General features: G+C 33.0%; 1 long non-coding RNA gene across 2 annotated transcripts in view; it reads right to left on the reverse strand.

The window, feature by feature from the left end:
• Window positions 1–26,504, reverse strand: part of LOC140639378 (uncharacterized) — a 76,683-nt gene that overhangs the window by 39,540 nt on the left and 10,639 nt on the right. Inside the window, exon 3 of one of the 2 annotated variants that reach the window (XR_012036107.1) lies at window positions 4,830–4,934. The exons of the other annotated variant lie outside the window; for it this stretch is intronic. This is a non-coding gene — a long non-coding RNA (uncharacterized lncRNA). Of the gene's footprint in view, window positions 1–4,829; window positions 4,935–26,504 lie in introns of those variants that run through there. 2 annotated transcript variants of the gene reach the window in all.

Genomic DNA, 26,504 nt, shown 5'->3' on the forward strand with positions numbered 1-26,504 from the left:
GCTATAGTTTTTGCAATAGAATCCATTACATTTTTTAAAAAGATTTATTTATTTTAGAGAGAGAGTGTGTGCTTGTGCACAAGTAGGGGAGTGGGTAAACAAACACTAAGTACAACAAAGACACAAGAAGAAAATAAGAAACCATTCTTACCAAGTATTTATGGAAACCAATTCAGCACTCACAAGTTGAGTGGGAAGCTCCATGCAAGGCTCTATCCCAGGACCCTGACATCTATCACAACCTAAGCTAAAATCAATTGGGATGCTTAACCCACTGAGCCACCCAGGCATTCTGTATCCATTACATTTTTATCTTGTTTAAAAAAGTAGCATGATAGGGTTTTCTATATACAGTATGTAGGAAGAATAAATCTTTTCTCTTTTCATATATCCTATGCTTTTGTAGAGTTAAAAATACAAACAAAATAGAAAGTTAAGAAAAACCTGAGTATATAAATTTCTTTGAATAGTCTGGAAAGATTATTATATAATTAAAATGCAAAAACAAGTAGCAAAGTTAAACATGTGATAATTTTTTTTTAGTAAAGGAAGGAAATCCGGAGCGGTACTATGACAAAAATACAAACAGTCTTTCTTGGTAACAGACTATTTATTCAAATGAAAAGATTTTGGTAAAAGTGGACAGTGTAGTTAAGGCCATTCTCTCTGTACTGAAGTGGAATTTAACTGAATTAATTACAAATATGAATTGAGTCGGAAATTATGAATTCCTATACCAGTTCCAGCACTCACTGGCCATTTGATTCAAGAAAACTCTCTCAACTCATCTTTCTATTTTGTTTGTACTTTTAGAAGGTGCACACTTAAATAGTAACCAGTAATTTGGCATCATACCTGCATCGTAATTGATTTATAAGATTCTTTCTTCCCTAAGAGTAAACTCTGCCTTCAGCTTATATCTTTGCACTGTGAAAGCACCTAACATATACTGGATTTCTCATTAATATTTTATGAGGAGGAAAGAAAGAAGAGAGAGAAAAATGATTCTTTTATTCATTGGCTTTAAAAAAATTGTCAATTTTATAACTACAGAAACTTAGGAAATAACTGGTTTTCCCCCATCTTTTTCTCTCTCTCTGGTAGACATTTCAGATTAAAAATTGGCAGGCTCTTTCCTATTTACATCTCTAAATTTAGCGGCTTTCTTGGTCTCCAATATAATTCTTTCCTTTTAATCTTTCAATTTGAAAATATTTTCAAGCTTGGAAAAGTTTTAAGTATAAAAAAGCATATAAATATATCACATACGCTCTCTCAGATTTCCTAATTTTTAACATTCACCATATTCATCTTATTTTCTGTCAATGTATTGGTATATAAATATCTACCTACTTACCTATCTCTCTATATACAAAATATTTGTCTGAAAGACTTACGATGCAGGTATGATGCCAAATTACTGGTTACTCTTTAGGTGTGCACCTTCTAAAAGTACCAGTGTTTCCATTTATCACAATAGTACAACCAGGGACGCCTGGGTGGCTCAGTAGGTGAGCATCTGCTGTCAGCTCAGGGAGTAATCCCCCGTTTGGGCTCCCTGTGGGGAGCCTGCTTCTCCCTCTGCCTATGTCTCCACCTCTCTCTGTGTGTCTCTCATGGATGAATAGATAAAATCTTTAAAAGAAAATAGTACAACCATCAAAATCAGGATATTTTCACTGGCAAAATTCTATTATCTATTCCAAGGATGTTAAAATGATTCTGAGAATTCTAATATTTGATTTTATAGGTTCAAAATCATGCATTGCATTTAGTTGACATGTCTTTTTAGTGTTCTTCAGTTTGGAGCACTTCCTAAATTGCCCTTTATCTTTTAGTACTTTGTCATTTTTTACTCAAACAGGCACTTAATTTGTAGAATGCCCCTCAACTCAAGAGATTTGTCTGATCATTATTTGATTCCGTATATGCTCCATATTTATTTAAAAGCCATGCCATACGTAATTATATTATCTACAAAATCATCATATTGCTTTAAAGGTATACCAAATTAAGAAAATAGATAAAAGATATATAGAGGAGAGTGACATCAGTTTCATATGATAATTACAAACTATTTGTTATTTGTGGAATGCTTATAAGTCTGTTTGGGTCAAACAACTGATCCTAATGGTAATGACCTGACTTACTCAGTCTATCTTATTTAGGGATAATTTTCATATACATCAGAAGAACAGAACCAGTTTATTCCCTAAAATGGTGAGAATAAAGTACCAATTCCCAGCATATAATTTTGTATAGAAGGTTTCATTCCTGACTGGATGATGCCTTTCTCCTGACATACAGTTTTCTTAATTACCCTGAATGTAAGATGGCTGTTTATATTTGGTAATCATTCAAAAGAAGTTCCTTAATCAAACTGCTCTTCATTTATGCAAAGATTGTAACAGTTTGTTATTTGCTTTATTGAGAACTTTGAGATCTTTAGGTTCCTTATGATCACTATGCCAATTACTTCTCTGTAATTAAAGATAATGAAACTTTGATAATGACTTTGCCACCTATGATACTCAAGATAATAGGCTGGTAGAAAAATATCAATAGTTACATGACATTGTTGTGAATGGTAATTGATATAACTGTGGCATGCTAATAAGAGCATAGCAGCTGTCTACTTCTTCAAGTGTGTGTGAACCCTAACCCATGACAGCTGTGCTGGGTAAAGATATTGAACATTAGTCTGACTCAAATATAAAATTACTTCAAAATCAGCTTGAGTCATATATGAGTTAGGAGTTCAGGCTGAAAAAGTGCTCAATAAAGACATTATAAATCAATAAGTTTTTTTTTTTTCTGTTGTCTACAAGTACTCTCTAATTAGGTGCATCAAAAAAAGAGGATAAAATATTCTGATAATAGGAATCACTTTTACGTTGTATTTTGGTTTTGCTTTTCATCTTCATGGATAAATGGAATTTCCAAAAACTGTTGTACATATTCCAAAGCATTGATTATTTCTCAGATGCTTTTTATTTTTTAATTGAAAAAAAAAAAAAGCTGTAATCCCAACAGTGTCTCTGCATGAAACCTGGAAAATCTACAAGATGTGGTTAAGAATAAATGTCAGAAGCTAGGTAAATTTTAGGAAAGTTGTCAGTGAGGTACAATTTAGAACCAGGAATCAGTGATTTTGGAGACCATTTCTTCCCTTTTATATTTCAACTTGCATATAATATTTTTTGTAAACCCCTTTTGTGGGCACCTGGGTGGCTCAATTGTTGAGCATTTCCCTTTGGCTCAGGGCATGATCCCAGGGTCCTGGGATCAAGTTCCATAACAGGCTCCCCTTAAGGAGTCTGCTTCTCCCTCTGCCTATGTCCTTGCCTCTCTCTCTGTGTCTTTCATGAATAAATAAAATCTTTAAAAAAACACAAAACCAACTTTTTGACATATATTATCTCTACACTTTCCTTTACCCGTTACAAACAGGCATTCTTGCAAAGAAAGGCACTATTTTTGAATCACCCCCTATCTCAAGTAAAAAAGGCATTTCCTCTTATAATCCAATTGAAAAATATCTTTATAATGAACTTTTACTTTTGGATTAGATTTATTGTTTCTTTATCCCTTGTTTCCATGACATACTATTTTTTTCCTGGAACATATTTTCATTTATCCAGTATAAACTTTTATCTTGATAACCTTATAAAAATATAGAAGAACTAAAAAACCCCTACTTCCTACCATTTGTAGTACACTAACTTCAATTTTATAAGTATCTCTTATAGTCTTCTTCATGTCCTTTATCCCTCAACTTCTTGGCTTCTCTCATCTGTACTTTTATGATATTAAAATGGAAAACATTAATACTCATTATGAATAAATACACTAATCTTTGTCTAAAAGTTGGTTCTATTTTTTTTTTTAATTTTTTTATTTATTTATGATAGTTACAGAGAGAGAGAGAGAGGCAGAGACACAGGCAGAGGGAGAAGCAGGCTCCATGCACCAGGAGCCTGATGTGGGATTCGATCCCGGGTCTCCAGGATCGCGCCCTGGGCCAAAGGCAGGCGCCAAACCGCTGCGCCACCCAAGGATCCCTAAAAGTTGGTTCTAAAGTCTAAAAAGGAATATATATTCAACATTTACCTTATATTGATATGAATATAATGTTCACTTTTGTATCAGACAGCTGTTGTATATGACAAGCAACCACAAAATCTCATAACCAATGAGCATTTCTTCCTTACTAACTCATCTGTATGTTACCTGGAGTTCAATGGAACATAGGTGGACTCAGCTTTCTTCAGGTCTCAAGTTTGGACTGGCTGTTCCCATATCCTAGTACAGTAAGGCTGGCTACCTAAGGAAGAGTTTTCTCATGGAGGTGGGGGAAATGTGAGAGGAAAACCTGACAGGAAACACACTTTAAAGATTTTTCTTTGTTATAACCGCTAACATTGCTTTAACCAAAACAAACCGCTTGGCCAAGTCCAAAGTAAAGGGGTGGTGAGACACATTCCGACCTTACTAAAGCAATGACAAGTCTGTTAATGTATACTCTAAAATTGTAGTAAAAAAAAAAAAAAAAAGACAAATAATTCAATGTAACAAAATTATATAATTGCATACTCAAGTAAAATGTTACAACTATATTTCCTTCCCACCCCAAAATTTATTTTTTCATTTTTTCTTTTGTCATGCAACTTCATGCTTAAAGTAGTTGTAGCTATCAAGTGTAATATCTATTTGTAGAATTATTTTCCTTGAACCAATCCAGTCTGAGACTCATCTCTCTTCATCTTTCTCATCTTTTTAATGATTTTTCTCTAGCTCTGCACTGAAGCTATCATTTCCAGAAATCTTACCTTTTTATTTTCAATTGTAGATTAAATGTAACATTTCTTGGTCCAAAGTCTTTATCTTTATTAGGTTGCCATCTTAATTTTCTGAAGCTCATTCTCAAGTAAACCCTTAAGAAAGTACATTAGAGTTAAGGTACACATACTGAGAAGGGCTAATATGAAATATCCTTTAATCTGCCTTTATGCTTGATTGAAAGTTTGGTGGACATCTAAGTTAGATTAAAAAATTAAAATATTTATTAAAAATTAACTGATGAGAACTATGATACTCTATGTAACTTTTGTTCTCTGTATTTGACCTATATATGTTCTTTTATGAAAAATATAAGGGTCTTATTTTTTTAAGATTTATTTGTTCATGAGAGACACACAGAGAGAGAGAGAGGCAGAGATATAGGCAGAGGGTGAAGCAGGCTCCCTATGGGAGCCTGATGTAGAACTCGATCCCAGGACCTCAGGATCATGAACTGAGCCGAAGGCAGATGCTCCACCACTGAGCCACCCAAGCATTTCTAAGGTTCTTCTTATAAACAAATATTTTAGATTTCATGGTGATAAATTTCTAAATATGATACTGGGTTAATATCAAAGTTATATCTTTGATCATTTTTATCTTAAGGAAGTTTACTTCTTTCCTCATATACTTAAAAAAAAGATGAACAGACAAACATCCTTGTGTTAATAGGCATAATACTCTGGGGAAAGTTTTCTTTCTGTGTCTGTTACCAAGTGAATATATTTTCAACCTGGTCAGTGGTGTTTTCCTTGCTTTCTAATAAGTAAGTGTGTAAGATTTTATATTGTTCTGGATCTTGGTGAGAAGACAAAGACACCAGTTGCAAAAAACCCATTAATGTCATTATGTCTGTTATTCAACTCCATTTATGCTTCTATAATGTAGTATTTCAACAACTTGAGTTTCTTAATAGCTTACTCATACTATTGGGTAGATTGCACATACAAATGTTGGACATCTTTTGTACTTGTTGCTTTTGTTTGAATATATATAATCCTATTAAAACGAGTTTATCTATAATATAATTGATTCATATATATTTACATTGAATATTTTTTCCTGATGAAAATTCTCCAACCTACTCACCTCCCAGTTATTCTCTGAACTGTAACTAGTGTGATCTTTTGAGAAGCAGTTTATATAAATTTACTGTATGTTACCAAACTTTTAATATGTCTTTCAACTGCCTTAAAAGTAACATTGAAATCCAATATCAAGATGTACAGATTCCTCCATGACCCAGTCTCTGTCAACCAATGCACCTCGTCTGTGTTCAGTCTCCTCATAAAAATCTGATTCCTCTCTAATCTGCCTACCGTACCCTCATTTTCACTGCCCAGCTGTATCTAACATACAAATAATTCCATATCTTCTTCCCTCTTTTGTATTTTATTTTATGTATTTATTCATGAGAGACACACAGAATGAAGCAGAGATATAGGTAGAGGGAGAAACAGGCTCCTTGCCTGATGTGGGAGTTGATCCCAGGACCCCAGGATCTCGACCTGAGCCAAAGGCAGATGCTCAACCACTGAGTCACCCAGGCGTCCCTTCTTCCCTCTTTTTGGAAGAAAATGTTCCATGACACCACTTTCAGTGCCAGCAGCCTCTTTTCTCTGCTTCTGCTGCTACCCCAAATATCCCTGCCCATTCATTAAATAGTCTCACTTGGGGCTTTTATACTTAAAATATCTCTTTCCTGACTGTTAGACTAAACTGCTTTTTTCTCTTTTATGTTCCAACCATGAATTTATATCTTTGACATAAGACCAATGCATTTTTAGATTCTGAAATTTTCCATTTTCAAAATTAAAAATTTTGACTCCTTTACTACTATGTTGATGGTATACTTTTTTAGTTTTTTCATTTATAGTTTTTATCTGTGAATAGTCCATAACCCCAAAAATTCTAATCTTCTAGAAAATAATTGTGCATCCTTTTATTTCTATTTCCTTTCCCCCCAGCTTTATTGAGGTATAACTGACATAAAACTATAATATATTTAAAGTAAACTATGAGATGATTTGATATAGGTGTACACTATGAAATGATTTAGCACATCAATCCTCTCACATAGATAACTTTTTTTTTGTTGGTCATGGTGAGAGTGTTTAAGATCTATTGTCTTAGTAAATTTCAGGTATACAATATGGTACTACGATAGTTACCATGCTGTACATTAGAGCATCAGATCTTATTTATCTTATAACTAAAAGTTATGCATATGGGACTTCAAACTGATTTCTAAATAGAGTTGATGGAGAAAATCATGATAACTACTAATATCTTGATAGCAGCAAACAGCAAAACTGGAAGAGATAAGAAATCACAGTGATCCATTTAAACATGAGGAACATTAAGTAAATGTTTTACACATATCGCTTTATTTAGTTTCCATTTTATTTTAAAATGAAAGAGCTTATTTAAAGAGCTTATTTAAAGAGCTTATTTTTGAATGGCTAATATATATATGTAAATATATTGTATATTTTTCTATATGCTATATTTATATACTTATAAATATATATATAGTATATATAAAATGGAATATTATCAGCCACAAAAAATGAAATCTTGCCATTCCTGACAGCATGGATGAATGTAGAGGATATAATGCTAAATGAAATAACTCAGATAGGAGAAACAAATACTATATGACTTCAATTATATGTGGAATTTAAAAAAAAAATAAATACAATCAGAAATTTATATGCAAATACAGAAAACAAACAGGTGGTTGCCAGAGAGGGGGAGACAGGGAGTGGGTGAAATAGGTGAAGAAGATAAGGAGATACAAACTTCCAGTTATAAAATAAATAAAGGATGAAAAATATATCATGAGCAATATAGTCAATAATATTGTAATGATTTTGTATGGTGACAGATGGTATTTACCTTTTTCATGGTGAGCATATCATAGTGTGTCTAATTGCTGCATCGTTATAGTATAATATTTTATGTCAGCTATACTTCAAAATAATTTAATTTAAAAAAATTTAAAAAGTTTTTTTCAGAGTTTTGGATTCACAGCCAAATTGAAAGGAAGAGACAAAGATTTCCCATATAGTCCCTGCATAGATTTAGATAGATATACATGCAGAGACTCCCCCATTATCTACATCCCCTACAAGAGTACTAGATTTGTTACAATTGGTCAATCTACATAGATGCATCATAATCACCCAAAGTCTATAGCTTACATTAGGGCTTTTTCTTGATGTTTTACATTCTATGGGCTTGTATAAAGATATTTATCCACCTTTATAGTGTCATATAGAGTATTTCCAATGCCTTAAAATTATTTTGTGTTCTATTTATTCATACTTCATCTCCTTGAACTCCTGCAAACCATTGACTTTTTTAATGCCTCCATAGTTTTTGCCTTTTGCAAAATGTCACATAGTTGGAATTATACAGTATATAGCCTTTTCAGACTGGCTTCTATCACTTAGCAATATGCATTTACATTTCTTTTATATCTTTTCATTTTTTTCAGGACTGAATAATATTTCATTGTCTGGATGTACCTTAGCTCACCCATTTATGTACTAAGTAAAATCTTGGTTTCTTCCAGACTTTGACAATAATGAGTAAAGCTAGTGTAAATATCCATATTCAGACTTTTGTATGGGTAGAAGTTTCAACTCCTTTGAAAAATGAAGGTGGGAAATTCCTAGATTATATGGGAAGAGTATGTTCAGTATTATAAGAAGCCGTCAAACTGTCCTCCAAAGTGTACCATTTTGCATTCCCACCAGCAATACAAGAATTTTGGTTGCTCCACATTCTTGTCAACATTTGGTGTTGTCAGTGCTTTAGCTTATGTCATTCTATGTGTGTAGTGGTGTCCCAAATTTGTTTTAATTTGCATTTCCTTAATGACATATGATATGGGGCATTTTTTCATAATGCTTATTTGCCATATGTAGATCTTTACTGGAATGCTTTAGTCAATTTGGACTACTATGACAATAACCATATATTGGGTAGCATATAAACAACAAAAATTAGTTTTCACTATTATGGAGGTTGGAAGTCCAAGATTATGCTGTGATTTTTGTCTCTATGAAGCAGAATTCAACCAGATAAAATAAATAGACCAAAAAAGTGTTTTATTATTTTTAGAAGAATCTGGTATTTTGCTAAATGGACAATTGAGGAAAAGGAGAATGTGATAGATAATTACCTGTGGAAATTACCTATAATTACCTGCACATTATATATGTGTAGAGTTGTATGTAATTGGTTTTATCACAGCAAGTAGTGTGACCTCTAGCCTCATTCAAGTGTCAGAGTGGGTAAAGGCAGGTGGAAAGTAAACTATTTAAAAATAAGAGAGAATTATTTTTTATATATTTTATTTGTTTCTTTGAGAGAGAGAGAGAGAGAGAGAGAGAGATTGGGAGGGGTAGAAGGAGAAGTAAGCTCTCAACTGAGCAGGGAGCCTCATTGGGGCTTGATCCCAGTATCCTGGGATCATGACCTGAGCTGAAGGCAGATACTTCACTGATTGAACCACCCAGGTGCCCCAAGAGAAAATAATTCTTAAAGTAGTAACCTCAGAGAAAATGAGAATAAATTCACTTTGAACTAGCAAGATCATTAAAAGAGTTCAAAATCATGTAAGACAGAGAATGATGAATAGAAATGTAGCTTGTTGTTTGATATATTCATATTAAATATTATGGAAATTTAAAGTATAACAGATTTAAGGTGAAGCTGGATCAGAAAATTTTCATGGAAAACATCTATTTCTTTTTTTAACAACTCTATCCATTTTATGCTACCTCTATTTTTAACTCTCCATAAAGACTGAAACAGATTCACTTGTATAACATTTGCTTTATTTTTTATTAAAAACAAATTTCTTGGTCAATCTTTAAATCTACAGGTAACACAGGTAAAGTAATTAATTCTTACAAATCAAAGAGTTTATCTTGAAATTAATGTTAGTTTAAACTATATAAATTTGAATTGAGATTGACTTTTTAACTCTTTAAAAAAACCTCATAGAGTTTTAAGATTTGGATTATTTCATATTCATATATTCAATATATTCATATTATAAAATTGAATTATAAAATTTCTAAAAATAGTGAAGCCATATAAAAGAATTGACAAACTGATAAGAAATTTAATCCAGAGAAATGTAGGTCCCGTTTATGCATATATCTAGAGGCAGTTTTCACCTAGCAAACTATAAATTACACATAAAAAACTCGAACTAGACTTTGTCAGCCAATATAAACCTGTTTCAAAGTCAAATAAGGATTTGTGTCTGTCCCAAGATATTTAGTAACTATAGAGAAAAGACACTAACTTTAGAGAGGATAATCTTGGCAAAAACCTTATTAACTAATTGATTGAAACCAACATCACCAGTAATTACCTGGTGATAAAATATAACATGATGCATTAAGAAGGACACATAGTTTTTGTGGCCCCCTGGAAAAATATTTTAGTCCGATACTATGAGAACTCCAAACAAATCTAATTTGAGGAACATTCAGCAAAATAACTAGCTATTGCACTTTGGAAGTATTAAGATGATGAAACAAAGATCTAATCAAGAACAATTACCGATTGCAGAAGACTAAAGAAAACAAAAGTGAACAAATACAGTGTGGGATTTTGAATGACATCCTGGAGCATGGGGAAAAAAGTGGTAGAAAAACTGGTGAAATTCCAATATAGTCTTTAATTTTGATTAAAGTCTTTAATTTTGATTTTGGTTCTGAAAATTTCACAAAATTATGTAGGATGTTAACTTTGGGGGAAGATGAATAAGGAATATATAGCAACTTTCTTCTTTTTTAAGATTTTATTTATTCAATCATGAGAGACATACAGAGAGGTAGAAACATAGGCAGAGGAAGAAGCAGACTCCTCATGGGGAGCATCTCTCTTATTTTTATACTTTTAAGTCTAAATACAGTTTAAAGTTTAAAAAAGTTTTTAGGGATCCCTGGGTGGCTCAGCGGTTTGATGCCTGCCTTCTGCCCAGGGTGTGATCCTGGAGACCAGGGATCAAGTCCCACATCAGGCTCCTTGCACAGAGCCTGCTTCTCCCTCTGCCTGTGTCCCCGCCTCTCCCCCGCGCCCCCTCCCCCACTCTGTCTCTCATGAATAAATGAATAAAATCTTTAAAAAAAAAAAAAATAAATAAATAAATTTTTAGGGTGAGGCAACTATAGGAATTGCAGAAAGGATAAATTTTGTCAGGAGTTAGTGTAAGGGTGGGATTGATTACAGGATAGTAACAGGAGGGAATTCCTTTTGATTGTGAAATTATCTTGATTATGATGATGGTTACATGACTGCTTTTGCCAAGATGCATAGAAAGGTGAACCATTGTATTCTTGTATATATTTTATAAACAAACAGACATAAAAGAAAAAAAAACCCAAATAGTCAAAGAAAACATTTGCAGCAGATATGTCAAGAATGAAAAATAAATAAAAGAAGTATTAATATAAAGCTTGATACCTGAACAGCAATTTCATTTCATTGCAAATGACAGCTAGAAAAATAATTGTGATAATTATTCACCATCTTAGTTATTAATTAGGTGTAATTTTAGTGCAATATAGTGATAGAATAATTTTAAATATAAATATTCAATTATTTAAAGATTTGGTTAGTCATGGTCAGTAAGTCATTGTATTTGATAAAACATTTAAATATATATATATATCATGAGGCTATAAAATTAATCCATTGATTCAGTGTTTTTGAGTCTTCTTAATTTTATTTCACCAACTTTTGGGTAAATATAAGGTGCATTTCTATTATGTACCAGATTCTATGATATTCCATGGACCTACAATGGTGCTGGACAGACCTAAAGTTAAAATGCTAAGTAGGACAATAAGTTGATGCAAAACTCTATGCTGCAAACAAGAAACAATGCAAAAAGATGTGAGATACACACACACACACACACACACACACACACACACTTGAGTTTGTGCCAGTTGACAGAATGAAAAGGTACTTTGAAGTCAGAATTGAAAGTTTAGGCTGTTATCAAATCAGTTAGTGGTGTTTGGACCCAGATATTAGCCCCTACAGCTGGGAACTGGGATTGTAATGCACAGTAGTAGAAATGGTCTTTCACAGTGTGGCAAGACTTAGCACTCAAACTGCTGGTTACTTGTGTAATTGTAAATGATCTGATCTTTCTGCATGAAGGAAATCACAAATACTTCATTCAATAGCTCTGTAGAAATGGTGTGCAGTATTACTGATACTTTAAGATCTAAATAGGTTTCAATGTGTTCTGTGAGAAAGCTCAAGTTAAAGTGTGCTGGGTGTATTGTTTGCTCCTTATAATCTGCTATACCACAGTTTCTTTCTTGCTTTCTACCTGAGAGACTAATTGGGTGAACTACAGTAATGAGGCTGGTCTCACTACAGCTTCTGGTAGTTTAAATGCTGTGGAAAACTCTGGCTGAAGAACACAGAGAGTGGGAAAAGTTAAGTTGGGGCATTTAATCCAACAGCTAATCTTTCAGAGAATTGAGAAATTTAGGAAGAAAAAGAAAAGATACTCAGATAACTGAATTTCAGCTAAACAATGAATGTTTTAAAGTTAAAGTATGCCCATGTAATATTTGAGAAATACTTATACTAAAAGAGTTGTTTGTCTGAGATTCAAAGTTAACTGAGAATCCTGTATTTCATCTGGAAACCTTCCTTCAGAGTGTTGTTGGCTTTGCAAAATCCTTCCAAGACTTTGTGATGTGATGGAAGTGTTAACTAACCTTAGAGCAGTAAAGTTTTTGCATTTTGCGATATATGTGTGTCAAATCAACACATTGTACTCCTTAAACTTACACAATATGTCAAGTATGTCTCAACAAATCTAGGGAAAAATAGATCATGACTATTATCAAGGCAACTTACAAACAGTTCCTTTATTTGGATTCAAGTATTTTTGAATTCTCTTTTAACTCTGTTAGGAAATGCCAATCTAGCTGTCTGATGAAAAAAAGCTTGCATATTTTCTGGCAATATCATTAAGAAACGTTTCTCAGGCATTGAATTTTAATTAAAAAAATGCATTTTCTGTATCACCCTTAAGTTCAAGTAAAGTAGAAAAGTAGGAAGTAAAACGGTATTCTTAGATTCAAATTAGCCAACATTTTATAAATCCTGTATTTCTTTGATCTGATGACTTGCTTTTGGCCCTAATTACAACAGGGTTGTTTCTTTTGGTATGTCTTTGACCATTGACACTCTTCATATGAATTGATAAATAGATAGCATATAAATCTGGAAATATAACATCCAACCTTAGATTCCATTTATTACAAGTTAGGCTCTGAGACCTCAAATTGAGGAGTCTTAAAAATTGTCTAGAAGTAGATGATCTTGGGCTAAGGGCAGATAAATCAACACTTTCAAGTCAGGACAATATTGGCACAAAATAAGAAGCTTCCATCCACAATAACAGAAAAATAGTCTTGTTCTGAGATCTGTGCTATTCCTTTTTTTCTGTTTACTTTGTTATAAATATTTATATTTTATTTAAATGAAGCTTAACAATTGCCTAAAAAGGTTTTCCAAGGTTGTGTTATACGTTGACATGTCTATCACACCCTTAACTCCCCTCAGTCTTTCCTGTCATGTGAAGAAGCCACTTATCTATACATTTTTCTGAATCCTGTCATTATGATTGTTGAATCTATTTACTTTCATTTGTGCTCCTGATAAACATCTAATTTATGTTTCATTAAATAATATGGAAGGGAAAATCTCTACAACAGGTTTGTGTGTGTGTGTGTGTGTGTGTGTGTATACTGAAATTATTCTCCCATCAACTCCAACTTTCAATCTTGTAATAATTGGATCCTCACCACAAATCACCAGAATGCTTCTTTATAAGCATTCCACCCTGTGGGCATAGCTGAGCTCACCAGGGGGAACAACTGTTATAAGAGCTTTCTCACCACAGTAGCCAGTCTGTTCTTTTCAGAGATCCTCCAGCCTGCTTATCAGGAATTATTCATTTCTACTAAGAGAATCTACTAATCTTGAGGATGGATAATTGGTTTATCCCTGTTGTGAAAAATTGTATGGTATATTCTTCACCAGGGTATTAATTCTTAAGTGGAAAGCAGACTTTCAGTTGACTACTATGGCATGCAACGTGCCTTGTGTTTATGCTACAGTTATTAGAGAGTTCCATTTATTAAAACTCCCTATCTCACCAGGGGACTATGTTTCCCTAGGAATTACATCTGGAAATCTCCAAATTAACATAAGCACAGAGTACTCAGGATTACTACCTAGAGAGATAATAAACTTTTTTCATATGCACAATTTGGGCTGCTTTTCCAACAGCAAGAATACAAAAAACAAGAAAATTTGAACCAGAACTTATTAATATCCTGGCCTAAGTAGAAAGAAAGAAAAATAAGGAAAGAAAGAAAGAGAGAAAGGGAGAAAGAAAGAAAGAAAGAAAGAAAGAAAGAAAGAAAGAAAGAAAGAAAGAAAGAAAGAAGAAGAAGAAGAAGAAGAAGAAGAAGAAGAAGAAGAAGAAGAAGAAGAAAGAAAGAAAGAAAGAAAGAAAGAAAGAAAGAAAGAAAGAAAGAAAGAAAGAAAGAAAGAAAAAAGAAAGAAAGAAAATGGACTAATTTTATTCTAGAGGCCTAGCTTACATTTATTAACCAGGGTTCATTCACTGATCTGAATTATTTTTGTGAGACAAGAGAGTTAATAGTGTTTCATGTGTCATCAGTATAAATAGCACTGGTCAGGTGAAACAATATGCATCTAAACTTAAAGAAAAAATCCACCTGACTTCCTAAGATTAAACTCAACTGCTCAATAAGACATGTTATTATGGCCTAGGCTTACCAATAGATATGTGTACTCATTTACTTTTAAAGGGACTCAAAATCAATTTGCTTGTAATTATTTCTCTTATTTTAGTTGATTTTTACATCTATTCAGTCTTAAATGTTAGTAATAAACTATTTCCTATCAGATGATTTAAGAGCTCCTGCTACAATAAAATAAGAAAAGAATGCTAAGGAATTATCTTGGACCAACTAAAGATAACATTTGTATAATCTTCTGATGTTAAGACCACCAGGATTTTTTATTCATGTGAAATTAAATACCATAATATTCAACCTTTCAAGTACAAATCAGTGTTTTTTAGTGTATTGATAAAGATATGCAACCATGACCATTATCTATTTTTGAACATTTTCTACTTGTTTTTTTTTTTTGAACATTTTCTACTTGTATAAATTGTTGTGTATATTCCTTAGAAAAACGTCTCTTCAGATTTTTTGCCCATTTTAAAATTTGCTTGTTGGTATTTTATTGTAGAGTTGTAGTTCTTTCTATATTCTAGGTCCTACATACTTTAATCAGCTATGTAATTACAAATATTTTCCCCATTTTATAGGATGATTTTCATTTCATTAATGTCTTTTGAAACACATTTTTAAAATAAAGTCCAATTTATATCTGCTCTTCACCTATGGTTTTTCTGTAATATTTAAGAAGTCTTAGTCTAACCCAAAACCATGAAGATTTACTCATGTATTTTCTTCTAAGAGTTTCATACTTTTATCTTATATTTGGGTTTGTGACTCATTTTTTTTTTAGGTGGGCACAGTGATGGCAGGTTTATGACTCATTTTGAGTTAATTTTTGTATTTGGTGGGAGGTAAGGATCTAGCTTCATGCTTCTGCATATAAATATCCATTTGTCCCAGAACATTAGTCAAAATGACTGTTTTCCTCCATTCAATTACCTTAGCTCTCTAGTTGAAAATCACTGGTCACTAACAGAAGGCCAAATTGTGTGAGCCCAAAATTAATAGAATTGCAAAGAGGAATAGATGAATACACTATCATAGTTGAAGATTTCAAAACTCCTTTATGAGAAATGGACATATCCAGCAAGGAAAAGCAGTAAGGGCATAGGTGAAGTCAACAATTAATAAACTGGATTATTTGACATCATTCTTTTTAAGCTACATAGAACATTTATCAGGGTAGGGCTACATTCTGGACCATAAAACACAACTTAAAAAATTTACCTTGTTTTCTTTTTTTAAAGAGGGCGAGAGAGTAGGGGGAGGGGCAGAGGGAGAGAGAGAATCTTAAGCAGGCTCCATGACCAGCACAGAGACCCACATGGGGCTCAGTCTCATGATCCTGAGGTCATGACCTGAGCTAAAATCAAGAGTTGGACACTTAACCACCAGAATCACGCAGGTGCCCCCACAACTTAAAACATTTAAAAGAATAGAAATAATACAATGTCTTTCTTTCATTTTATAATGAGATTAGACTAGAAATTAGTAACATAATTAGAAAATCCCAAACCACGTGGAGATGGAGTAACAGACTTTTAAATAAACTATGGGTCAAAGAAGAAATTTCAAGAGAAAACAAAAAAATGGTTTGAATAGTTTCTTTCTATGAAACTAGAAAGAGAAGAGCAAATTAAATCTATATTAATTAGGGGCTCAGTGGTTGAGTGTCTGCCTTTGGCTCAGGTCATGATCCTGGGGTCCTCGGATGGAGTCCTACATGAGGCTCCCTGTAGGGAACCTGCTTCTCCCTCTGCCTATGTCTCTGCCTCTCTCTCTGTGTCTCTCATGAATAAGTAAAAGTCCTAAAAAAAAATCTACACAAGCTTTAAATCCTCTTTTAAATATGTCTTATTGTGTTAGGACTTCTCATTCAGTGTTGAAAAGGAATGATGAAAAGGGATATCCTAGACTTGTTGATCTTTGAAAGGTTTGAGTTTCTCACCATTAAGTATGTTAACTGTAGGCTTTTTGGTGGTATATTTTTTTTATCACATTTGGGAAGTTCCTTTGTATTCCTACTTTATGTTTTCATATATGGGTTGTGGATTTTCTTAACTGCTGTTTCTGCATCTATTGATATGATCATGTGACTTTTCTTTTTTAGCCTGTTGATGTGATAGATGACATTAGTTGGTCTTCAAATGTTAAACCAGCTTTGCATATCTGCAAGAACCACTTGGTTGTGGTCTATAACTTTTTTATTCACTATTGGATTCACCTTGCTAATGTTTTGTTGGGGATTTTTGCATTTAAGCTCATGAGGGTTACTGGTATGTAGTTTTCTTTCTTTCTTTCTTTCTTTCTTTCTTTCTTTCTTTCTTTCTTTCTTTCTTTCTTTCTTTCTTTCTTTCTTTCTTTTTTTTTGTAATATCTTTCCTGGTTTTGCCATTGAGATAAACAAACAAACAGCCTATTCAGATAACTTATTACCTATGCTCTTCTCACACAACTGCTAATCACACACCTGTTTATCATTATTGGTATCAATTTCAATTAAATTCTATGAACTATGCTTTTTTTTGTGTAACATTTACTAAAAACCATTCTTCTTTAGGGATAAACTTTATTTTGTGATTTTCTGTGAAAAAACAATGAGACCAGGATTATAGGGCATAAATCTTGTATTCCACAGCTTCCCAATGAAAGGAAATCTTGGATATGAAAATAAAGGTAAATGCCTATAAACTGAGAATTAAATGATAATATTTATGTTGAAAATGTTATTTTCCTCATAAATTTTACATAATTTTCGTTGAGCAAATCAGAGCCAGAAAATTTTACTCTACTAGTGGTAAAATCCCACTCTTAAACATGATAATATTTGAAATGCTTACTTAACAATAAGACCCAATATTAACAGTAGGAAGAGTGAGGAAAGAGTGATACATTCTAGTATCTTGGCTATCCCTCCTTCAAATAAAATCCCTCCCCCAACTTTATAATCTTATTATCTTCAGGTTTTAGTCAGTTGGGGCTACATCATGGCAATAATATGGATTCATACACACAAGACACAATGACCTCACCAATATTGATTTTAAAATCTATTAGCCTTGCAGTGTTCCTCATTAAATAATTATATATGTAAACACACAAATAGCATAATATTCCCATTATCTTACCAGCTACTTCTGAATGCTATAATGGATCTTGAGGTTTCTCTGTAACATTCTTTCCACCTTTCACCTGTTGTGTAAGGACGTGGTTTGAATAGGCATGACTGTTCCCTTAGCTTTTTGATTAAAACCATTGGTGACAATCCTATGCCTCCTGCCACCAATGATGTGTTCATATATCCCAGGCATAGAATAATGGTGTCAGTGGGACTTTGGCCTACACATAGCAAGTGATTCAGGTTTGGTTTAATGTAATTGAATTTCAGATAACTTGCTTGGAACATTGAAACAGAGGTTTCCTTTTTCATGATGTGATATATAACTGGAAGCCTGGATCTGTTAAAATCACTTGCTTCTTGAAGGAAGCCAGTTTGAGGATAAGGCTGACATGGAAAGAAAAGAATAATTGATACAAGCAGAAAGTAATAGAACTAGAATCCCAATTTAGGGAATAGAAAAAAAGCCTTTTGATATCCTTTCCTCTTTTAGCTGGTTTTAGTTGCATTATTATTTAACCAACTTTTGAAGGTACCGGGTACATAAATCACACATGATTGTTATTTTTTAATGTGAACAAATATTTATATTTAAGAATATATCATATATCCATTATCTACATAAAACCTCTACCATGACTGATTAACTTTGGCTAGGTTAAGAAAAGGAGTTCTATATCACATTTACAGTTGAGTTCCACACATCTTTAATCTTTTGATCTTTAGTAAAGATCAAGTTTGCACCAATAAAAAAATAACAGGCACCTAGTGTTACTTATTACTTGTATTAGCCAGTCATCAATACCGTAAATGATTCAGAGTTGTATGACATTTCCTACCTCCAAGGACTATTTAATATGGTTAAAGAAATATCTGAGAGTTTTTGTTCAATAGCAAATATTTTTTATACTTATGTGACTAATATGTAACTTACATAACTAATATTTCATACGAGAGTTACTGTGATCAAGCCCCCATTCACAAATTCTGTTGTTTTTCCTTCATGTAATCAATGTGTGCTTACATTCATTTATAGATATTTTGATATAAAATCAATCTATCTTATAAAATCATGATAAAAAAATAAATAAAATAAAATAAAATCATGATTATAATATTGAGAGATATATATAATTTGCTTTTATTAAAAATATGCACCCTTATTCATGAATATCTTCTTTTTTAAATAAGCAAAAAGAAATATAATTAAAATCTGGCTTTAGTCATTTAAATTGAATATTCTTTTACTATGCTGTCATTGAAGCTTCTCTAAATCAATACCTCTCAAGCAAGAGAGAAAAGAAAAATATGAGAAGTATAGAGGGATTCAATTTATTAGATGTCTACATAAAAATTGAATTTAAGCATTACTTAACTAAAATTACTTGAAATTTTGGTAAGATTACAGGTGATTGTCTATGATTGGAAGATATATATTGTATAGTTCATTTGTTTGAGTTATATAATTGTTCAATGTCATTTATTAGTTTTAATAAAAAATTGTATCACATTTATTCTGTAAAGATTGCTGACACAGGAACTGGAAGTACAGAGTGACATAGGACATAGTCCCTGCTTTTAAAGTATTTATATTCACTACTTGTTGGCATGGCTGTGAACGTTCATCATTGATGAAAGCTTTTCATTGATGTACATGACCATCAATCACTAAGATGCTGCTCTATTTCTAAATGCTAATTCTTCCTTCTACCCTCTGGCCCTTTAGCCTGTGGTCAAATTGTCTACCATCTGTACAACTTTCTACAATCAGATGTCTTTGATTACATCTCTCTTGCACTATAGAAGTTATAACCATATCAATGGAAGCTAAAATGTATTAAATTTTTTTAAAATTATGCATATTTTAATATTATTATTGCTTTAGTTACAAGGTAGGAAAATATATCTGTCACTAATTTTGGAGATTTAGCTGCATTTTTTTGTAATGGCATTAATTAATATATTTATTGACATAATAAATATTAAATAGCTACTATCCGATAAGTGCTGTGCTAACTGTAAGCAAGTCTACTGACTGTTGAGAATTTTCTTTAAAAATCTAATCAAAGAGGAAAATACATACTTTTGGAAATCAAATAGCACAGAGATAATGACTTGCCCAAAGGAAGAGCCAGTTTGCATTGTAAGATATTTCACACAGGGACAGAAAGTCTTATCTTGGTCAAACCACATGCATTGTGCATTTTTTTTCCCCTCTGGCTTAAATGTTTTCTTTGGTATTTTATGAATTAGTTTAGAAGGCCTTTGAAAGGATGCATTTTAGAAAACATATTTTCCCTCTGTGGTTGCTCAAGTTTTTGTTTCTGTTTTTTTTTTTTTTTTTTTTAAGTAAACTCTATGCCCAGCATGGAGCCCAACATGGGGCTTGAACTCATAATCCTGAGATCAAGATCTGAGCTGAGATCAAGAGTCGGCCACTTAATTGACTGAATTACTCAGGTGCCCCAAGATTTTGGTTTTTTATTTAAAAAAGTATAATTTCTAACTATGTGTTAAGGAAATGCTGTTCATTGTTCTATCTTATATATTAGCAGTGTCAGCATGAATATATTGATGATAATAAGTATCTAGTATATATAATTGTTTATACACAATTCAGGTCACCTGAATATTTACATTATTACTAGAAACATTTCTATCAAACAGTTCTAATTTTAAGTTATGATTCTGATTGGGCTTATGGAAGTGAATATGTACTTTAAAGTGACCCTAAATTTGAATCCACTAAAATAATAAAAAAAATTAATGAAACTCTTTGGATCACACTACTTACAGAAAATATGTTCACCATAATATATAAAGTGCATGTATGCATAATCTCACCACCTTGACACTAATGCTTGACATTTTCATGGACCTCCCCTTTTCCTTTCTTGCAAAAATGAAAAATATAATACATAATGCTATATATCTTGTTTTTATTTATTATATTTTGATAACTGAAAAGTAATTCTTCAGTACTCCAAAGCATGGTTTCCTTGTCTGCAGAAGATTCTTTTATATGGATGCATTGTAATTTTGATATTATTCCCAAATTTAGGGTAATTATATTGTTTGTAACTTATTCTTCAGTAAATAGCTACGTTGTGAACAATGATCCTGGGGTTCTGGGATTGAGTCCTGCATCGGGCTCCCCACAAGGAGCCTGCTTCTCCCTCTGCCTATGTATCTGCCTCTATGTCTCTCATGAATAAATAAATAAAATATTTTAAAAAATCTATTAAAAATAGATATACCTTTGTAAGGATCATGAAACTCACTATCAGATTACCCACCAGACAGTTTTACTGATTTACAAATGGCACTATATCAATGTATCAGGTGGGAAAAACTAAAGACTTATACAAATATAACCTGAAATCTTTCTGGAGCAAAAAATTAAATATTTTTTATATGAGTATTTGTTTCTGTGGGGCCACTGTCATCCTATCAGTCATTAAGGACTGAATTTCTTCCTTTTTGGTATCCGTATCAAGGAAGCTAGGAGCTAGGAGAAACAATGACTGCTTTAAAAGTTTTAGCCTAAGGGCGCCAGGGTGGCTCAGTGGTTTAGTGCCTGCATTCACCCCAGGGTGTGATCCTGGAGTCTGGGGATTGAGTCTCACATGGGCTCCCTGCATAGAGCCTGCTTTTGTCTCTGCCTCTCTGTGTCTCTCATGAATAAAAAAAAGTTAAAAAAAAAAAAAAAAAAAAAAAAAGCCTTAGCCTGGAAGACTAAGGCAGGCACTCATATTCCTTTTCCATTAACCTAACATGGCTACAAGGGGCTGGGACATTCTCTTTCAAGTTGCTTCCAATCTACAACTGCATACTGTGGAAGGGGACAAGCTAATAGTTTTGCCCTGGTCCATCTCCGGGCACCATTTGACCTGCAGAGTACACATCTTCATCCTTTCCACCTCCTCCCCAGGGAGAACAACCCAAATTTACATCTTTTTTACTTCATTGAGCTCAAAATTCAGGTTTACTGGCTGACCCACAGCCCTCCTCACAGGTATGGATGGAGTTCCTTTTGATCTAGCAGTTGTTCAAGGTGGAGAATACTTCCACTTTAAGAGGTCATTCAGTTTTTCACTCTGACCCATAAATACCTGTGCATTCTCTGCCACAAAAAAAGTGCGTTTCTTTTTTTTAAACCCTAGCCATGCTAACATGGTGTTAAATTATTAAGATGAATTAATTAATGTATTAGCATATTTGTCAAAAAATAATTCCAAAAAATATAATTCCTTCATATTTCAATTTGTGGTTATTAGCTTTTAAGTGAATACATTAGATATGTATATGTATATTGGTCATTTGTGATGCTCAATTTTTATCATTAGCATTTTTCATGAATTCTATTAAGCCTAGTCTCTAATAGTAAATTGTTTTATTAATTAATTAATTTATTTATTTTTAAAAATATTTTATTTATTTATTCATGAGAGACACAGAGAGAGAGAGAGAGAGAGGCAGAGACACAGGCAGAGGGAGAGGCAGGCTTCCATGCAGGGAGCCTGACACCGGACTCGATTCCGGGTTTCCAGGATTACACCCTGGGCTGAAGGTGGTGCTAAACCACTAAGCCACCTGGGCTTCCCTGTTTTATTAATTTAAAAATCAGAACTTTCATAATCATTTTTTTTTAAAGATTTTATTTTTTATTAATGAGAGATACAGAGAGGCAGAGACACAGGCAGAGAGAGAGAGAGAAGCAGGCTCCATGCAGGGACCCCAACGCGGGACTCGATCCTAGGTCTCTAGGATCACGCCCTGGGCTTAAGGCAGGCGCCAAACCACTGAGCCACCCAGGCGTCCCCATAATCATTCTTATAATAATTTGTCTCCTAGATTTCCATCCATTGTTTCAGTTTTTCAAAGTATATTTTTTAAATTTTTTATTGTTTTGCAGAAAATAAACTCAACAGAAACAACTAATTAGCTTTATGCTATGACATCAGAATTCTTACCTTCATTCCCCTTCCCTTGGGTACTATAGACTACACAAATGGTTATTGGAAAATTTTAACTAAACCCATGCAGTCTGTTATTCTTATAGTTTGTGACAGCTTCCCTGAATCCACAGAATACCTTTCTAAACATATCATAACTATTTCCCCAAATTCTGGCCATATCATCTATTTCTTTTATATTTTAACACCTATTTGGAGGACAACAGTCATTATGAAATTGCACTATGCTAGAGATAGTTAAGACAAGAGAAAATAAGCTCCTCAAAATCCTCCATTAGCTTGCTGTTGCACAATCAATGTATTGGGAATAATGTGGACACCCTTTGTTGCATATCATGATGCCATTTGTCTTGGTCCATTGAAGCTGCTGTAACAGAATACCATAGACTGGATGGCTTATAAACAATAGGAATTTATTTCTCTTAGTTCTGGAGGCTAGAAGTCTAAGGTCAGATTGCTAGTATGGTTTGGTTCTGGTGACAACCCTTTTTATGTGCAGACTGCTGTCTTACTGCAAAATCCTCACTTGGTGGAAGTGGTAACAGGACTCTCTGGGATCCCTTATTTATTTTTATTTTTTAAACACTATTTATTTATTTGAGAGAGAGAGCACAGTGCATGAGAGCACAGGAGCAGAGGAAGACAGAGAGAATAATCCTCAAGCTGACTCCCTGCTGAGGAGTACAACTTGAGCCTCAGGGTTTGATCCCAGGACCCTGAGAACATGATATGAACCAAAAGCAAGAGCCAGCCCTTTAATCATCTAAGCCACCCAGGGGCCCTCTCTTGGATCTCTTTTTTAAGAGTACTAATCCCATTCTTGTAGACTCCACCCTCATGATCTAATCACCATCCTAAAGTCCCACCTCCTGATACCATCACATTGGCAATTAGGATTTCAACATATGAATTTTGGAGGTGACAAATTGCCAAATAGAGGTGACATTCAGACCATAGCACCATTCATACATAACTATACCTAACCACAATCCTGTACCTCCTGTACTTTCCTGTACTTCCTCACATATAATGATTTCTTTATACATTACACACTTGTATACACACTTCTGTTTGCCTGAAATATTCTTTCTGCCCACTATTGCTCGAACAAGACTTTTGTGATCCACAGATCTCATAGATTTCTCTTGCACTCTCCCTTGTACACTTGTATACTTTTTCTCCATATCACTTTAAAAAAAGTATGTATTTGTTTTCTATACTGTCAATTACTGAGTGACTTAAAACAACAGAAATTTATTATCTTATAGTTCTGGAGCCTAAAGTCAATGTGTCTGCAGGATGAAGATTTCTCTGAAACTTTGAGAGGAAGGAGGAGAATCTGTCATTGTCTCTTGTAGCTTCTGATATTTGCTGGCAAATCCGTGGTGTTACTTGGCTTGTAGATGCTTCACTCCAAAATCTGCCTCAGCTGTTACATGGCCATTCTCTCTTGTGTCTCTTCTCTTCTAAGGGCCCCAGTCATTTTGGATTAGGGCCCATCTAATTCAGTATGATTTTGTCTTAATTATACATGCAATGATTCTATTTCCAAATAATGTCACATTCACAGGTACAGGGGTCAATATTTTTTGGGAGGATACAATTTAATCCATGATAGTATTTAATTATATTTTTCAAGGTTGACAGTTTTTCTAATAGTTTGCTCCTTCATTGGCAGGATTATCTGTTCTTTCCATTTCCCAGCACAAGTTCCCATGCATAGCCCAGGTCTTGCATATAAGAAATGTTTGATAGATAGTTAAATAAATGAATGTTATTTGTACTTTCTAATAACTTTGGAAAAACTCTCTAGAATTACATATTAAGGTCAGGGCTTTGACTTCTATACATAGTTTATCATCTCTTACCTCAAGAATTCCTTTCTTGCAATTATTCTCTTTTTTTTTTCTTTTATATAACCAATTTCTTTTCCTCTATTAAGTTCTTCCCCTGGGATATAAATATGTTCTAAAATTTATTATTATTTTAAAATATAATTTATAATTACCCTGATCAGTTTCATTCTGATGGGAGAAATAATTTTTTTTGTTGTTATTGTAGCTCAGTAAATAAAATATAGCAAAACTCTATCTACTTATAGATATTTTCCTTTCTTAGATGATATAAAGCACTTGATTGCCAGTTTGTAAGAGAATAGGGAATTTTCATCACTTCTCCAGTGATAATTTCTTGCTTCAGTATTAACAATTATACCTCCATGATTGGATCTTGTGCATATATGTATATATACCAATGAATATCTGTTGCAATGTGGAATCTACAGTGGTCTATTTAGTAGATTATATGACAATTAAATCTAAACCTAAATGCAATCAAAGAGAGAAAATTATGACAATATTTTCAAGTTTTGCGCACACAAAGGCAAAGACAGCTATGTCATGACAGCTGTTCAAGCAGCAGTAGTTGTAAGATGGCATCACCTTTTAAACCACAACTCAATTTTAGAGGCATTAAAATGTAGACAGCATGCCTTCTGAAATTGATGAACTGCAGGCAAATATAGATAGATGAAATATAATAGATTTCTAGAGAGAAAGAAAGAATAGAGAAGTACATTCTAAATTCATGATTTGAAAAGTTGGCTTATTTTAGGAGAGAAAATACTTTAATATCCTTCAGCTAGTTATTTGGTAGGATTTAGGATACAGTGATAAAGAGAAGATCAAAATGTGTATAAAAATGCACAGGGCATATTGAAGTTGAGGCACAATAAATAGAAAGCTAATAAGTTACAACTTGCACGCTTAAAAATGAAAAAGAAAAAATACAATTAGAAGAAAATTTAAGAAAATATAATGTGCAGTGGGTAAATTCGAGTAGCTTTCAAACTGTAAATGTCAAGATCTCAGGGCCATGGAGCACTTGGGTGTCTGCCATTATTCCCTAAAAATTAGGTATGTAATTCATTTTTGGTCAGCAGGAATTCGTAAAAGGAGGATTGTAGTAAGTGCGATCAAATTTCTTTTAGGAACAGCAATACAAAATTGACAGTGGGTGCCTCTTGATATAATTTTATGACCTTTAAAAAAGCCTTTGTTACTATGTTTTACAAAGAACCATAACATAATGGAAGAAAGTATGGCCTTGAAGACAAGTCAGTTGAATCTATGAAAAGATGCTTTTTCTATCAAAGGAAATGATACTAATTGAAATGGTTTGGAACTAAATAGAATATTTGGGAACTTAATTAAAATCCTAATTATTCCCTTTGCTTAACTGAACAATAATTTAAAAGAAATATCACAGAAGAGAAGGTAGGACATGTATATCTTTTATGAGCCTTGCATGCTGGGGCAAATGCAATGTAGTCATTCAGAAAATTCATTAAAATTTAAAATAGGTTAAACACATTAAATTAAGAATCAAATGATACTGACATTACATATTTGAGCATTCCATACTGGAAATGCATATTTTATTTTCATAGATATATACTCTTGACATAAAATAAACATTATTGTAAAAATGAATCTTAAACTGTTTGCCATTTCACAACAAATAATCAAATTTATGGGAAAAGCTGGCTAAACAAATATATATGTATGTATATTTATACATAAATTTGCGATTGTGCTTACAAGAAAACAACAAAAGAAAAAATAAAAACTCATAGAATAGAAAAAAAGAGTCAATTTAAAACCAAATTAACCAACGAACTAAAGCAATAATCCTCTCATCCCCTAGAAGCTGTTGAATTTTGTGTTCTACTAGATC

This window comes from Canis lupus, chromosome 9, assembly GCF_048164855.1.
Source record: "Canis lupus baileyi chromosome 9, mCanLup2.hap1, whole genome shotgun sequence".
Taxonomy (NCBI): domain Eukaryota; kingdom Metazoa; phylum Chordata; class Mammalia; order Carnivora; family Canidae; genus Canis; species Canis lupus.